The sequence below is a fragment of the Myotis lucifugus genome, unplaced genomic scaffold (assembly GCF_000147115.1).
Source record: "Myotis lucifugus unplaced genomic scaffold, Myoluc2.0 scaffold_10, whole genome shotgun sequence".
NCBI lineage: Eukaryota > Metazoa > Chordata > Mammalia > Chiroptera > Vespertilionidae > Myotis > Myotis lucifugus.
In genome coordinates, this window is record NW_005871058.1 from 11864608 (window position 1) to 11878986 (window position 14379).

Below are 14379 nucleotides of genomic sequence, written 5' to 3' on the forward strand. Positions count from 1 at the left end.
CTTTTAGGAAAAGATTCTCGAAGAAAAAAATTGGTGTGTGGCATGTATCATGGCATAGAAGTTGAGAAAAAAAAGTGTATATCTCTATCTCTACTTATATCTATACTAATAAAAGGGTAATATGCTAATTAGGGCAGACGTCTTCTGGACGTCCATCCGGACAAAGCCACAGCGGCTGCGAGGCCCAGGGCTCATGGCAGCTGTGAGCCCTGGTGGCTGCGAGGCCTGGGGCTCAGGCCTCACAGCTGCCACAGCCGGCAGTGGTAGCAGCAGCGGGGTGATGGGGGCGGCACCTTCCCCTGATCAGCCTGGTCACCTCCTGCAGAGGGGAGGCTAGACTGCAGCTTAGGCTATCCCCTGAGGGCTCCTGGACTGTGAGAGGGGGCAGGCTGGGCTGAGGGACATCCCCCTCACCCCAGTGCATGAATTTTTGTGCACTGGGCCTTTAGTATATATATATACATACACACACACACACACACACATACACATTCCAATATATATAACTTGCAGGGTAAAGATAATATCATATGCTAAACATTTCTAAAAGGGGAAAAATCTATTTTATTAGTTTATGCTAAGTTTCATGTGATCACATTGAATAATAGCTGTCTCTTTGTAGTGAATTTTTCATCTTGATGTTGGGCAGGTAATTTCACTCCTCTTATATTAGAAGATGTTTAATTACTGTTTACATGGATTATAAAAATATAACGTAACATAGCTTTCCTCTGAACTAGATGTGCTAACTTAATATCCAACTTTCTGTTTAAAAATAAAAATGGGTTGGCAATTCGAAAGTTTCTTACAAATCTGGCTCAAACAGGTAATTAGAAGCTTTAACACAACTACAAATTTCAAGGTCCCTTAAGGCAGTGGCCTTCAGCCGTTCTCCCCTGCACAGGGAAGGGCAGATGTGCACAGTGTGACCTGAAAATTCTCGCTTATTAACTATGTCTCTCCCACTTCCCCTCATTTGGAAAAAATACACTAGAATGCAAGTGACTGAATATTACTAGTAGGTTATAATCTGGACTGTCTGTTGCAACTTTCCATACTGTTTCTATCAACTCCATTTTAATAGTCACCTATGACTGTCCCTCGTGTATAATGGGAAGAAATATTAAAATGATTCAAAATATTAGGTTGTTTTTTAAAAATATATTTTATTGATTTTTTACAGAGAGGAAGGGAGAGGGACAGAGAGTTAGAAACATCGACGAGAAACATCGATCAGCTGCCTCCTGCACACCCCGCACTGGGGATGTGCCAGCAACCAAGGTACATGCCCTTGACCGGAATCGAACCTGGTACCCTTCAGTCCACAGGGTGACGCTCTATCCACTGAGCCAAACCGGTTAGGGCAAAATATTAGGTTTTTGATTTATATCTCCCTGAAGTACTTGTTGCATTTTGCTATAGTCTGCACACAGGAAACACACACACACACACACACACACACACACACACACGATAGTCTGGTAAGCAGATGTTCTCGCTCTCCATTTAATAAATAATAATAGCCAATATTTATGGAGCAGTCAGTGTGTGCTAAGCCACTTATCTACGTTATTTCTTTTAATCCTGATGAAAATGGTGCATCGATGAGGAAACTGAGCCTTGGAACTATTGCTCAAGGTCACATTAAACAGCTGAACCGAGGCTCAAATTTAGGTCTTGCTGACTCTCAGCCTGGGTTTAGAGCAGTGGTTCTCAACCTTGGCTGCACATTAGAACCACCTGGGAATCTTTAAAATCCTGATTTCTGGGCCTCATCCTCCGGACATTCTGTTTCTTTGTTATGGGGTGGGGCCACAACATTAGTAATAAAGAAACAGAATTTCCGGAGGATGAGGCCCGGAAATCAGGATTTTAAAAAGATTCCCAGGTGATTCTAATGTGCAGCCAACGTTGAGAACCACTGGTTTAGAGGCTGTCCTGTTATTCTTGTAAGTCAGGGGTCCTCAAACTACGGCCCGTGGGCCACATGCAGCCCGCCGAAAACATTTATCCGGCCCGCCGGGTGTTTTTGTCGCCGCTGCCTGTGCTGCTTAGCAGCCGACTCGTCCCGGGCCCGCAGTGCGCATGTGTGGAATGTCTGAGGGACAGTGAACTGGCCCCCTGTTTAAAAAGTTTGAGGACCTCTGTAAATACTCTCAGTGAGAGCAAGGCCAACTGGCTCAGTTTGACACTTGATCCAAAATCATTCTCTTTCACTTTCTGCCAGATTGGAAGGCGGTATAGTGATTAAATATTTCTGGCCGGCAATATCTTGCCATTTATGGAAAAATGATACCCTCAAATCTTTAATAATTGTTTCATTAAGAACGGAAACAAAGCCCCTGCTAAACTTTGGAATGAGAACAGGAAAATCTCTTTACTTCTCTGCACCTCACTCTCCGCAGGCAAGATGCAAAGAATAGGATCACTTTCGAAGTAGCGTTGGGAAGAAGACAAACAGTGGATGCTACTTAGTTATAATTAGTAGACGTTGTGTGTGTGTGTGTGTGTGTGTGTGTGTGTGTGTGTGTGGCAGACTACAAATAACATTTTAATAACATTTTAAGGTTAGAGAATCCCTTCTTTTTTTTTTAAATATACTTTATTGATTTTTTACAGAGAGGGAGAGGGATAGAGAGTTAGAAACATCAATGAGAGAGAAACATCGATCAGCTGCCTCCTGCACACCCGCTACTGGGGATATGCCCACAACCAAGGTACATGCCCTTGACCGGAATCGAACCTGGGACCCTTCAGTCCGCAGGCCAACTCTCTATCCACTGAGCCAAACTGGTGAGGGCAGAGAATCCCTTCTTTATGGTAAGACAGCAGTTCTCAACCTGTGGGTCGCAACCCCTTTGGGGGTTGAACGGCCCTTTCACAAGGGGTCACCTAAGACCATCGGAAAACACATATATAATTACATATTGTTTTTGTGATTAATCACTATGCTTTAATTATGTTCAATTTGTAACAATGAAATTGGGGGTCACCACAACATGAGGAACTGTATTAAAGGGTCTCGGCATTAGGAAGATTGAGAACCACTGTGGTAAGAGAAACTTGGAAAGCCCAAGGAAGTTTATAAAAATATGAGCCTGCCTCTGAACTTCCTTTTGCTTTTAGCTCCATGCAGATTAAGGAGTTTCTCAAAGGCCACCTTCTTGCAAGGTAGGTGAGAAGGCCTGCTCAAAAGTTTTATATTTGCTAAATTTGTTTGTGTTGGTTTCCTATTTCCTCCATGATTTGCCTGGGAGGGGTGACCCAGCTTACTTTGGGGAAGGTTGTAGGTAGATAGGAGCCAAGTGATGTTTGCTAATTTGTTTATTTAGTGAGGGGCTTTCATTAAAAAGGTCATCTCCTTTGTGCAGTTAAAGAGCTCCCAGGGGAGTTTTCTCACTTATCTGTTTTGCTGTTTTGGAGGTAATTCTGTAAAGAACAGTTGAGCCTTAGGTCTTCTTTTCAGGCCCTGGAAAGTCTTGTTGCTCTTTGGGTGGGCACCCACAGCTGGGATGGGAGTGTGGTGGATGGGAGGAAGGTGGATTTGACTAGTTGAAATCAAAGGCCATCTTCTCCAATGGGACATTGCAGATGTCTCCTTCAGCTGAGCCAGAACAAGCTTGAAGGTTGGGTCATTATTATGGTGTAGGATGCCTGGCTTAACCTCTAAGTTTATGAAGGACACTAATAACTTCCTTCAGGTAGTTGTCATGATCAACTGCTTTATAAATATACTAGCGGCCCGGTGTATGAAATTCGTGCATGGGTATGGTCCCTAGGCCTGGCTGGCGATAAGGGCCAATCGGGGCCTTCCAGCTGCCCGCTGGGGCCTGCCTCCCTTCCCCTGCTGCTGGCTGCTGGCTGGGGCCTTTCTTCATTCTGTGCTGCCCCCTGGTGGTCATCGCACATCATAGCAAGCAATTGGTCTCCCGGTCGAACTCCTGTGGGGACAATTTGCATATTAGGCTTTTACATATAGATAATTATAATGTATGAAATGGTGGCTAATGGGAGTGCTATAAAATGTTAGTTATTACTAATAGAAGTGCAAGTCCAATATTATGCCTAATTGGAGGAAGCTGATTTATACACATGTGGCAACTTTTCAAAATATGTCCTTTCCCTCCCTGTTCACTGATATTTCTCAGCATCCATTCCCATCACTCCCAGTTCTCTCTCAATTTGCATAGTGTATTCATATAAACACATTCTCCCATTTAGCTTTAGCAGATGGAACATTGTATTTGCTTTCCTTGGTTGTTCTGTTCTGTGTGGAGTGCACACTGACTACACATGAGTCTTTACTTCGAGAACACTGAGAACAATTCAAAGCCAAGGGCATGTTGTAACACTCTTTAGTAATCTGATGTAACATGGCCCATGTTGGGAATAATAGGTATGTTTTCTTCAGGGCTGGTGTGTTAGACCTGTTTCTGAGGGCAGTGCCTCATTCCAGAGCACAATACATCTTAATGAATCGAATGAGAACCAGACCATGTTGGGTATGGTGCAACTGCATTAGTGCCTGGCATAATCTGTAGCCATCTGGCCGAGTCATTAAGATAGCTAAAGTAACTGTGAGAACAATGGCTCTCACACCTGGTGTGAGAAAGAATTGCCTAATGTAATTTTGAAGATGCACGTTTGCACAAGGTTCAGGCAAATATCTACCCGGGGAGGAGTTCTGTATCAGTCATTTTTCCTTTTTTCTTTCCCTCCTTCCTTCCAATAAAAATGTATTGAGTGCCTACTGTGTGCTAAGTATTAGGTATGAAAACATTATTCCTGCCCTCAAGGAGCTCAGAGGTGTGTGTGTGTGTGTGTGTGTGTGTGTGTGTGTGTGTGAGAGAGAGAGAGAGAGAGAGAGAGAGAGAGAGATCAGTACAATGAGTTACAAACAATGAAATAGGTTTGAACAACCTCTGTGAGAGTATACGTGGGAAAGGACAATTCTGGGGAGGCTTTGCTGAGGAGAAGTGATTTTAAGCATTGAAAGATAAATAGGAATTTGCCTGGCCCCCAACCAACCAACAAAAAAGTAGAAGGTGGACTGTCCACGTGGTTGAACAGAGCCCTGGAAGGCGCTGGTTGAGGTCTGGAGACACACGATTGAGAAATGTGGTGTATGGTCCATTGTTACCAGTGCCTGGATGCATGTTCCACAGAATTGGACATTTTGTGGATGTGCTCCTGAGTTTTCTCAGTGGCTACGGTAACCATCTGCTAACATCTGCCTTTTGTAGGCTAAATTTATTTTTAGTCTACTTTACAGTGTGGAATTTTGGAGAATCAGTAGAGCTCTTATGAGTCAATTCTCTGTTCATGAGTGAAATTCTGAACCCTTGAGTCCACTACCCATTGCCTACTGCCACTCAATGGTAAGTATGCAGAGAGTATACTCCAGGTGGAATGGGTTTCTTGTTCTGGTAACTAATGTGGGGTTTTAAGAGTGACACCAATTCCTTTTGCCTAGACTGGAGATACTAAATGTCTCCCCCTGTCACTTTTCTCCACTACTTTAGGCTGTTTCCTATTGACTGCCTACCACAGAGCCCTCCCAATAAATGAAAACATCTTATTATGGGTTTGAAAGGATGCACAGAAGGACAGTGCAAGAAGTAAGAGGTCTAAGTTAGGAAAAGCCACGATGGAGTGAGTCATGTGGAAAAAAGAGCAGCCAAAGGGTTCTCATGGCTCCCAGGTGTCCTCTTACCTTAGTGTCACCATTGCACTCAGGCACTGGTCAGGAGCAGCCTTGGGAAGCGTGGCTTTAACCCAAACCGGGTGATGGATTGCCGGTGACTTTGGTTTGAGGAGTCCCCAGTGGCCTTGCGGAGTTTTCTTTAGAACCGCACTGCAGTCTAAGACCATTTCCCTCTGTCTCCCTCCCTTCCCGTTCTCTTTCACTCAGGGTCAGACCTCCATGGTGGTCTGACAGTTCTCCCAACCTCTCCTCATTTCCTCTACATTTTCCCTAATAACTTGTCCCTAATACATGTCTTATATATCTCTAATTTCATCTTGGTGGCTGTTTCTTGGAGGACCCGGAATAATATTGGATGGATGCCATATGATTTCACTCATATGTGGAATCTGATGAACAAAATGAACTAACAAACAAAATAGAAACAGACTCCTATAAAGAACAGGTTGACAGCTGTCAGAGGGGAGGGGGTTGCAGAGCTGGGGGATAAAGGTACAGGGATTAAGCAAAACCAAAAAACAGCAACTCAGAGACACAGATAATACTATGGTGATTACCAGAGGGAAGGGGGGTAAGGGGAGGTAAAAGAGGGTAAAGGGGGGATAAATGGTGGTGAAAGGAGACTTGACTTTGGGTGGTGAATACACAAAACAATATACAGATGATGTATATACATTTTTATTGGAAGGAAGGAGGGAAGGAAAAAAGGAAAAATTATAGAATTGTATACCTGAAAAATTATACAAAAATATAATTTTATTGACCAGTGTTACCCCAATAAATTCAGTAAAACATGTTGGATGAAAGGGCAAAGAAATGTGCTGTTGTTGTTTTTGTTCTAAGCATTTTAATACATACTGAGATTCAAAGGTAAGAAAATGTAGTACTTGGATCAAAAGAACAATTAAAAAAAGAAGAGAAAGGTAACAAAAAATGTACCAAGCAAATACATCAAGAGAAAACCTTTGAACAATACTAAAGTTAGATAAAATAGGGACAATAGTGCTGGAAGCCGATCCACCCTGGCTGCTTGAGGCAGTCTGTGCAGGGATGTTTCAAGGGACCTTGAAATGGAGATGAGAAATGTCCTAGCCTTTGGAATGGAATGGATGGGATTAAGATCAAATAGGATAAATGCAGATGTAAGAGGACAATAGGGGAAGGAACCTGGCTAGGAGAAGAAAGGTTGTTTCCCCAGGTGAGGATTTTTATCAGTAAACCCTTTAACTGAGTGTCAGAGGGGTGGTTGGTCACTTTGATCTTTGCTTGGAGTGACCTCCATCAGTTACTTCCTTGTAGCTTAGTGGAACAATAGAGTAACCTTTGAATGGAGATGGGAAGCCCCCTGGCCTTTTATATAGAATGGATAGGATTGGGACCAAATAGTATAAATACAGATGTTAGATGACAATAAAGAGAAGAATCTGGCTATGATGATCACCTGAACACTGCCTTCGTGTCATTCATTCTTTGCCGACTCCGTCCATACCTTTGGGAATCCCTGGACCTGCTGGGGCTGGACCCCAGCACAATAGGGAATGAAATACAAGAGGAGAACAATTTTAAGTACAAGTTTGAAGAAACATGAGGGGGGGGGGGCGTGAAATAATAAAAATGCAATTTTATGTAGTATCACACCACCCCCTCTTCAATGGGAGTAGCCTCACTTGTCAACCTGGTTGAATCTCAGTCTTGGGCTACTCCCTTAGCTTACTAACTCACTCTTCAATGACAGAAATCCTTTCTCCCAGTGTCAATTCGATGATTAACACTATCCAGTTTAATGTTTACGCCAAACTCCATCTTCATTTAAGGGAAGAGCTGCTCCTTACCTACCAGCTGGAACAAGAACCATCCTGTGGCCTTTGCTTTATTCTATTTGTCAAAGCAAGTTGCATGACTGACTCCAAAGTTAATATTCAAGGAAGTATACTTATTCCCGAGTGAGGGACACTGCAAAGGTACATGATGAAGGGTGTGGATAGAGGGAGGAGCAAAAGTCAGGGTCAGTAGTTCACTCTTCCATAGTACCAAAGGGAAAGCCTAATTAGCTATGCTTGGTCATGTGTTCATCCCTGACCATTCCTTGTGGGCAGGGGGGGGACATGGCAGTATGACTGGCAGCTATAATAGGACCATGTGCTTGAAGAGGGTCAGAATTGCTGCTCCCCGAAAGAACGAGATGCTGACCCTGGAAGAAAGGAGGCATGCTGGACAAACAAAACAAGCACTATTCATACCACACCCTCCAGCCTATCTCCCCAGTCTCTGTAATCATTCTTTCACATAGGTACTACTAATACCCTCTTTTTACAGTTGAGAAAATTGAGGTTATGTAACTTGTTCAAGATAACACATCTTGAGTGATGGAGATTTTTGGATTAAAAAATATAGGGGCAAGATGTTTTCCAATAGTGTGGGTCAACTGCCTCCTCCCCCGCGTCTCCCTCTCCATCCCCCCAGGCAAAAACCACCTGGATAGCAAAGATCTGCCTGAGAAAGGTGACCTCGCTAGCGTGAGGGAATGACTCAGCACAGGAAACCGGGGTGTCTGCCTTTGGAGCTCTAACCCCAGAGCCCCTAATCCTGGCTCTGTTCACATAGCTCCAGTCCACTCTGCCCTCTCTCTGCCAGAGCCCAAGGTGAGTGGCTGCACACGAAGTTTTGTGCATTGGTCCTTTAAGAGGGTGCCTGCATTTCAAGCCATCTTTCCCTGGCAGACAGCAGCCCTGCTGCTTTTCACAGCCAGATGTTATGTGGGCCCCTTTCTCAAGTCTGGTGATCTCTGCTGGAGAGTGGGGGGGGGGGCAGCTTAGGGATTAGACCCCAGAGTTCTCAGTGGCAAACCCCTGCAGCTGAGATATCTCTCCGAAATTGCATCTGCTGTCTTTGGGAGCCCGGCCAGCCCTTTCATGCCTCCGCCCTTCCTACCAGTCTCTACACCAGTGGTTCCCAATGTGGGGCACATGCCCCACAATGGGGCAATTTGATTTTTAAGGGGGGCAATTTGAGAATGAGTTATTACCAGTGAATTTTTTTCATTTCTTATGGTTCTAGGGGCCTCATATACAGTATCTATATACTGTAGGTCCTCAAGTTACGTCGGAGATCCATTCCTATGGTGTGATGTAACTCGATTTTCGCCATAAGTTGGAACCCACCTACATAAGCACCTACGTCACTCACATGGAGCACATACACAACAGTAATGAAGTGAAACAGTAAAATAAATTTAAAAGAAAGATAATTCCTGACCTTTACTTGTGGTGAATAAATAATAAAAAAAATAAAGCACATATGTACATATGTTGAAATGATGGAACTTTTTTTTTTTTTATAAATACTATAAATGGGAGATAGAGACGTAACCGCGAAACTATGTAAGTCAAGTCCAACATAACCCGAGGACTGCCTGCATATAAAAGGCTAAGTTGCCCTAACTGGTTTGGCTCAGTGGATAGAGCATCGGCCTGTGGACAGAAGGGTCCCGGGTTCAATTCCGGTCAAGGGCATGTACCTTGGTTGTAGGCACACCCCCAGTATGTGTGCAGGAGGCGGCTGATTGATGTTTCTCTCTTATTGATGTTTCTAACTCTCTATCCCTCTCCCTTCCTCTCTGTAAAAAAAATCAATAAAATATATTTTTTTAAAAAAAGGCTAAGTGACCGGCCAACTGGCCAGTAGGTATGACGCACACTGACCACCAGGGCACAGATGCTCAACGCAGGAGCTGCCGAGCTGCAGTGACTTGGCAGTGGCGGTTCTCGGGTGACGCACCCCGGAACCAGAGAGGAGGGAGCCCTATTCCTCACAGGACTGCGAGATTCTACCTTCAGCCATTGGTTATGCTGTTGCTGGGGCACTGTTGGCCCTGAATCTGGTTTACTGCACACTTGCATTTGCGTGCCACACCCTGTACGACAGCAACTTTGCAGAGTGCCCTCTCGCACTCTGGGACCCCTTGGGGGATGTTGGAGAGCCAGTTTCGGCCAATCCCCGCAGGCCAGGCCAAGGGACCCCACCTGCCAGAGGGACTCTGCTCACTCCACAGACGCCCTTCGAACCGCAGCACCGCCCCAGGTGTAGCTGGCCAGGGAGGGACCGTGGGAGGTTGGCTCCAGGGCATGTCCGGCCCTTCTTGCCCAGTCCTGCCCTGCCAGCCATCTTCTAATTAATTTCCTTTCAATGTGCATGAATCTGTGCACCGGGTCACTAGTGTAAATATACATTGTGACATATTTATGCATTTCAGTTCTCTATTATATGTTTTGAAACTTTATTTGCTTTTTTTCATATCACTTCATATTGTTATTTTTTTTAAACAATTTCTTAGTGATTTCTTCCTCAGTACTTCAACTGTCCTTTTGTTTTTTTATTTTTCTCTTTCATGGATGCCATGTTCTTTGGAAGCTTGTTTAGACCAAGTTAATGGCCTGTTAGGCTTCCTCCACGTGAATAGGAATTCACTTTTTTTTAAAACATATATTTTATTGATTTTTAACAGAAAGGAAGGGAGAGGGATAGAGAGTTAGAAACATCGATGAGAGAGAAACATTCTTAGTGATTTCTTCCTCAGTACTTCAACTGTCCTTTTGTTCTTTTATTTTTCTCTTTCATGGATGCCATGTTCTTTGGAAGCTTGTTTAGACCAAGTTAATGGCCTGTTAGGCTTCCTCCACGTGAACAGGAATTCACTTTTTGAATAATAAGAATTATATGTCACAGGGCGGGCATCAGGATTTTAGAGATGCTTAGGTGGGGCATGACCAAAAAAAGGTTGGGAACCACGGCTCTACACGAAAAGTCTCCACTTTTTGTCCTTGGTCACCAGAGTTCTCTCCAGCTAGCCTTCAGTTGATTATTCAGGATTTTTGTTGTTGTAATTCTAGTTTGGTCCTGGGCTCAACATCTGTGTAGCATCCACTCACTCTGCTGCCATTTTTAATCTTCCCTCTGGTGTACATTCTGAGAATAGCAACCTATTAAGAGATTAGTTGCAATAGTGTCCTCTTTAAAATATATATAGATTTATCAATTAACCAAAACTACTGTAATCAAGAGAGTTGTATTTATTGAAAGGATAGGCACAAAGATCAATGGAACAGAATACAGAGTTCAGAAGTATATCCACTCATGTATTGTCAATCAAGTTTTGACAAAAGTGCAAAACCAATTCAATGTAGGAAGAATAGTCCTTTCAATAAGTGGTGTTGGAACCAAAACAAACGAAAAAAAGAAAAATAACCTTAGCCTATACCTTTCATCTTATGCAAAAATCACCTCAAAATGGATCATAGAACTAAGTGCAAAGTGTAAAACTAGAAGCTTCTAGGAAAAATTCTTTGTGACTTTGAATGAGGGAATTTTTAGATATGACACTGAAACATTATCCACGAAAGAAAACAAGCATAAATTATACTTCATCAAAATTTAAAACTTTTGCAGCATCAAACAAACTGTCAAACTACAGTGGGAAGGCAGGGAGGGTTAGGGGGCGGGAGGGGGGTAAGAGATCAACCGAAGGACTTGTATGCATGCATATAAGCATAACCAATGGACATAAGACACTGGGGAGTAAGGGAGGGGGGGGAAGGAGTCATATGTAATACTCTTTGTAATACTTTAAGCAATAAAACAAAATTTAAAAAAAATTTAAAACTTTTTCTGTTAAGAGGATGAAAAGACAAGCCACAGAGTAAGAGAAATATTTTCAAATCACATAACTGATAGAGGACTTATATGCAAAATTTTTAAGAGCTTTCAAAACTTATTAGTAAGAAAACAAACAACTCAATTAAAAACGGGCAAAAGATTTTGAACAGATACTTCATGAAAGAAGATACATGGATGACACATACGCCCATAAAAATATGTTTAACATCATTAGTAATTAGGAATTGCAAATTCAAAAGACAATGAGATAATACCACACACCTATTAGAACGGCTAAAAACCCAACCCAAGTCAAACTACAACAAAACATAAAACTAACATGAAATGCTGACAAGGCTGTAGAGCAACTGAAACTCTCATACATTGCGGGTAGGAATGCAAACTGGTACAGCCCTTTTGGAAAAGAGTTTAGCAGTTTCTCATAAAGATAATATGCACTTGTCATATGACGCAGTAATCCTAGATGTTTACCCAAAAGAAATATAAACTTAAATTCACACACACACAAAACTGTACATGAATGTTTATTGCAGCTTTATTCATAATCACTGAAACCTGGAAACATAAATATCCATCAACAATTGAATGGATAAGCTGTGGCATCATACAGTGGGGCCTTGACTTACGAGTTTAATTCGTTCCCAGACCGTGCTCATTAAGGAGCTCATTAAGGAGCTCGTTAACTCAAATTACTCTGTCAACTCAATGCAAAAAATCTGCCGAGAGACAGCTGGTATCTCAAAAAACTCGTTAGTCGGGACACTCGTAAGTCAAGGCCCCACTGTACAATGAAGTACTGCTCGGCAATAAAAAGGGAAAAACTATTGATACACCCAACAGTTGGGTGAATCTCAAGTGCATTTTGATCAAAGAAGCCAAACCCAAAAGACTACAAATCATATGATTCCATTTATATGTCGTTCTCAGAAAGGCAAAAGTAAGGGGATGGAGACCAGATCAGTGGTTGCCAGGAGCTTGGGATGAGGAGACGTGTTAATTACACACAGGCAATGCCAGGGGATTATTTAAGCTGATGTAACTCTTTTGTATCTTGATGGTGCTGGTGGCACCATACTGCTGCTTCACTTCCTGGTCAAGAAAAGAGAAAAGGTGCACACATTTTCCCAGTCTAGGGAGCTAATAGTGAAATATTGTAATTTCTGCTTTCCTAAATTAAAATAATCACATCTACAAGTTGATTTCTCTATAAGGGCTTTTGACAGGGCACCTGTTGGAAATTCCGGAGTCATTGACAAGCTTAGGTGCCTAAAAAAGTTCCATCATTGATAAAATTGTGGCATGCGGAATAATGGCTCCCTAAAGATGTCTACATCCTACTTACTGGTACCTGTACTATGTTGCCTTGAGTGGCTTTTTACATATGTGATTTTATGAACATTGAGGTGGGGAGAATATTTTGAATTATGCAGGTGGGCTCAATCTAATTAAATGAATTCTTAAAAGCAAAAACAGAGAACCTTTGCAGCTGTGGTCAGAGGAAGACACAGGTATGGAAGAATGGTCCCTTCCTCTCCCCAACCCCTGTTTGGTCTTTCTCCATAGTACTTATATCACTGTGTCGTAGGCAGAATGCTGGCCCCTCAAATATGTAAACATCCTAATCCCCCGAATCTGTGAAGATATTATGATACATGGCAAAGGGGAGCTCAGGTTGCAGGTGGAATTAAGTTTGCTCATTTGCTCACCTTCAAGTAGGAAGGTTATGTTTTGGATTACCCCAGTGCCGTGGTCGGCAAACTGCGGCTCGCGAGCCCCATGAGGCTCGTTGGCCCCTTGAGTGTGGCTCTTCCTAAGCCTTAGGAGTACCCTAATTAAGTTAATAACAATGTACCTACCTATATAGTTTAAGTTTAAAAAATTTGGCTCTCAAAAGAAATTTCAGTCGTTGTACTGTTGATATTTGGCTCTGTTGACTAATGAGTTTGCCGACCACTGCCCCAGTGGATTCCAGGTAATCACAAGGGAACTGAAAAGTGGAAGAAAGGAGAAGAGGTCAGTGAAGTGATGAGAGGCTCACCCTACTCTTGCAGGCTGTGAAGACGGAGGCAGGGGGCATGAGTCAAGCAGTGCAGGCGGCCTCTAGAAGTTGGAAAAGGCCAGGAAAAGGACTCCCCTCTCAAGCTTCCAGCAAGGAAGCAGCCTGGTCAACACCCTGACGTCAGTCCAGTGAGACCCATGTTGGACTTTTATCCCACAGGTATTGAGTTTGTATTGTTTCATGCCACCAAGTTTGTTACAGCAGCAATAGAAAACTAATACATAAGTAGAAGGTATGATTCTTAAGCGTGAGGAGAAAATACTAGGATTAGGGAACTGCTTGGTTTGCTGGGTCCTCAACCCTGGACTGTAGGCAGGTGACCTATTTATCCAATTTTCATAATCAGTCTCCTTGCCACAGGGATCAGTTCTGATCCTGGCAGGGAACGTGTGGGGTGTTTATTAAGTATAATATTTACTGAGTTTTAAACCGCATTCCTGTTGCCCGTGCCCAGTATTCCTGAAAACCTTTTTTCACTTGGCCTCCTCTTGCACAGGCGATGCGGCCTCATTTGAACCCAGTTTTATGTTTCGTCTGCCTCTCCCTTGAGATCCATGTTCCCCACATGCTTTCCCTTCGCCAGATACCACAATAAACTGTGCTTTTCTAGATCCCATATTTGCTTCACCCTGACATAGCTTTTTCTTCCCTCCACTTCTTGCCTGCTTGAGATTTTGTTTTATGTCTGTGTGACAGAGGGGAAATGTATTAAAATGATGTACTGGCAATACCCCCTTCTTGTCTACAAGGAAGAATGAATGCTTTGTGCACTCAGCTCACTGGAGGGCCTTTGTTGAATTAAGCAGGGTATTGGCAGTGAGGAGAATAAAAATGCCACGAGGAGACCAAATTACTCTACCCACCGCAGAATGAGGCCGAGACTTGGAAGGACATTTTATAAGAAGATTGGAGAAAAGAGGAAGTGGAGGTGGGTGAGCTCAGA